The sequence below is a fragment of the Pteropus vampyrus genome, unplaced genomic scaffold (assembly GCF_000151845.1).
Source record: "Pteropus vampyrus isolate Shadow unplaced genomic scaffold, Pvam_2.0 Scaffold27, whole genome shotgun sequence".
Taxonomy (NCBI): domain Eukaryota; kingdom Metazoa; phylum Chordata; class Mammalia; order Chiroptera; family Pteropodidae; genus Pteropus; species Pteropus vampyrus.
Genome location: NW_011888808.1, coordinates 5,790,138 through 5,794,252, shown reverse-complemented (window position 1 = coordinate 5,794,252; position 4,115 = coordinate 5,790,138).

Genomic DNA, 4,115 nt, shown 5'->3' with positions numbered 1-4,115 from the left:
GTATAAAATGCTCATGTTTTAAGCCTCTTCTAACTGCCCTACTCCTTCAGACTTAACACTATTCTGATCTGTTTCTGTTTCTTTTTCACACAATACTTAATGAACCATCTCATAGTTATCATTCATTGTCTACTATAAAATAGCCATATTTATCTATGTTAAATTTATATTTACAAGCTATAAAATCAATTTAACTCAATTCAACAAATATCATGCCAGTGTTCCTACTATATGCTTAATTGTTACATTCCCAGAAAATCTGTCCATATATCTTCAAGCTATATTAGGTTTCCTGTTTCTAGTTATTTTAATTTGAGCAATGCTACAAAGAAATTCAATAAGATTTAATATTTCCTGTAAACCTCTTAAGTACCAGGAACTATTTCACATGATTATTGTATGACATAGCATTTAAACCTCATAGCGACCCTTTAGAGAAATATGATATCCGTGGAAAACTGAAATGCACAGATAACTTGCCCTAAGCTCATAGATTTTCCACTAGAACCTCTATTTAATAAGTGAAAATAAGAAAATTGTTTTCTATTCTAAATGATATTTTCACAGATCATAAAAAGAAAGCTCTATCTCTTATTAAAACAAAACAAAACAAAACATCATAACCTCTTGCTAAAAATGGACTCTTTAAGATTAGAGACAGAAGCTCAAGGTTGGACATAGCCAAGCAGAGGGCTCAGAGGAGACTGACTAAATTTTGATCAAGGAGAGATTCTTTGTCACCCTGAAAACCATTTAGCCCTGGGAGGAAAATATCTCATAATAATATTCGTGGTTTCAGATGGTTTCAGGAAATTTGTTCCATCATAATTTTAATACTCCAGTCAATGTACAATCCTCAAAAGACTAATTAACAATGGCTGAAATATCTACATATTTATCTGACGTTTACTTCCACATCAAGATCCCATTTATACCTTTCTAAGTGACATACTAATAGAAAGACCATAATCAGATCTATTTACCAGAGATCTGAGTTTAGATTCATTTGCAATTGTTTTCACATTATATTTGAAAGCAACCTAAATATAATACACTTGCATTTTCGACTCCTTAGTGAAATAAAGGGGTTGAGGGAACAAGCAGTGACTTATTCATGAGGCAAAGTCTTCTCTTCTTCTCCCGTGTAAACCTAATGAGAGAATTGCTTTTTCTGCAGTATAGTGAACTGAAGGTCATCATCAATTCTGTTTACTCCTGTTGCAAGTGATTCCACTGCTTGTAAATAATTCATGATACTATGTTATAAATAACATTTTATGTAAAAGAAAACCACACCTGGGTTTACGAAGTGTTTCTTTAATCTTTAGAAATATATCAACTCTAAAAGCTTCTCCCTTTGGATATAGCCTCACCTTAGTCTCATAAAAATTGCTTTCTGAATCTTCACTATGAAAAAGAAGGGATATCCTACTATTGATATATAGAGAACTTATTGCATAAAGGTAAATTGACATGAATTCTGCCTTGTTACTTTTAAGATTTTTCAAAGAGAGTCAACGTAATCAATGAGATATTTATCTGAATAACTGAAATAGAAAAATGGTTTTAAAAATAGATTATAGGCTAACTTTCATAAAGTAAAATTAAGGTAGAAGCAACCTCCTAACCTACCCTTAAATCTTGGTGTTTTTCCTCTTTCAAAATAGTGAATAAAAATATTTTGGAAAAAATAAAAAGTTTTATTTTGCCTTTTTTCTCTGTATTAAAATGAAATTTTCAAGATATTTCTAAAATTTAGAGTAAAATATTTTGCCATAGAAATTATATCTCCTTTTATTGAACAAATATAACTACTGCATTCATAAATAATAAAAGAGAATTTATAGTTTCCTACTTTGAGAATAACTTGGAAAAAATCTTTCTAAAATTATTGTTCAAAATTTTGAATTTCTGCATTCATATAACTGCTTTATCTCAATTAAACCTTACTTAAAATGAGTAAGGTTCATGATGGTTCAGCGTTATCCAGAAAAAAAAAAAATGGATGTTTAAAGAAATAATTTATTTAACAGAATATGAAATTATTATATCTTACTGCATGTGATATTTTAAAGTTTAGATGCGTAAAGATATTCATATCTCATAGTTTGTAAAAAAGATTTGAAATTTCAGATATGCATCTATCAAGAAACAAAGCTACATGATTTTTTTTTTTCATATTTCTGTATGGTAAGAGCTTTCTGAGGAAAAACTGGGAGCCTGGATTAAGAAATGTTGAGTGGCAAACATTCCTTGGAAGTTAGAGGTTGTGTATTTCCCTAGAAACATTTGACCACATTCAAATGACATTAATCCTAAACTATTTGTTCACTTTCACTGCAACCTTTTTTTATCCCAAGAGCCAAATGCTCCCACCCAAGTTATAAAGGTCATTTTTATTCTCTCCTGGTAGTCACTGTGTGAGAAGCTCAGAGATTCATAATTTCAGATTTCCTCTGTGGTACAGAATATCCCTCTATTTACATATTTTAGTGTCAGTTTCCTATATCTTAACTCCCCACAGAGAAACATGAAATATCTCCCCATTTACTTACCTCTTTGATTTCATTCACCAGAGTTTTATAGTTTTCCTCATATAGATTTTGTATATATTGTGTTGAATTTTAATTTTGGGGGGGGGTGCCAATGTAAATTATATTGTGTTTTTAAATTCAAATTCTACTTATTCAGAGTGGCATATAGAAGAGTAATTGGATTTTGTATAATAACCTTGTAGCCTACAACCTCTTTAGAATTGCTTATTAATTCAAAGGAGAAGTAAATAAATCCACAATATTACAATATTTATGGATCGGAAAACAACATCATCAGGATGTCATTTCTTCTCAACTTGGTCTATAGATTCCAGCAATCACAATCAAAGTTCTAGAAAGTGACATTGTGGATATTGACAACCTGATTTAAATTCTATATAGAGAGACAAAAGATCCAAAATAGTCAACATAATATTGGAGAAGAACAAAGTTGGAGGACTGATACCACCCAACTTCAAGACAATGTAAAACTACAATAATCAATACAGCAGTATTGGAAATGAATAAACAAATCAATCAATGGAACAAAATCAAGAGCTTAGAAATAGAGCCACATAATACAATCAATTAATTATTTAAATTTTGAGCTAAAGCAATACAATGGAGAAAAAAGTTTTTTTCAACAAATAGTGCTGAAGTAACTGGATATTCACATGCCAGAAAAGAATCTAGATGTACACCTTATACACTTTACAAAAATTAAGTCAAAATGGATCACAGACCTATGCAAAAAACCCCCAAAAATATAAAACTCCTAGGAAACAACATAAAAGAACTCAGATGATGTTGGATATGGTGATTACTTTTAGATACACTGCCAAGACACAATTCATTACAAAAAAAAAAAAAAAATCATTAGCCAAATATAATTAAAATTAAACATTTGTGATCTCTTTGAAAGACAATGTCAAGAGAATGAGAATATAGGACACAAACTGGAAGAAAATATTTGCAAGACTGGCATGATAAAGGAATGTTATCCAACAGATATGAAGAATTAGTAAAACTCAGCAACAAGAAAACTAACAACTTTATTTAAAAATTGGGCAAAGACCTTAATAGACACTTCACCAAAGATATACAAATGGCAAAAAAGCATATGAAAAGAAGAGCCACATCACATGTCATCAGGTAAATAAGACCACTATATTGAGACTACATGAGACCAAAATGAGAATGACTACACACCTGTTAGAATGGCTCAAATCTGAAACACTGATAGCATCAAATGATGGCAATGATGTGGAGCCACAGGAATCCTCATTCATTGCTGGTAGTAATAATGCACAATGGTAAAACCACTTTGCAAGCTGTTTTGGTAGTTTCTTACAAAACCAAACATACTCTTACCATAAGATCTAGCAGTCACACTCTTTGATATTTACCCAAAGAAATTGAAAGACATGTCTGTGTAGAAACTTGCACATATGTTTATAGACGCTTTATTCATAATTGCCAAAACTTAGAAGCAACGAAGATGTCCTTTAGTATGAGAATAACTAAATAAATTGTAGTATATCCAGACAATTAAATATTATTCAAGACAAAAAGAGTTATCAA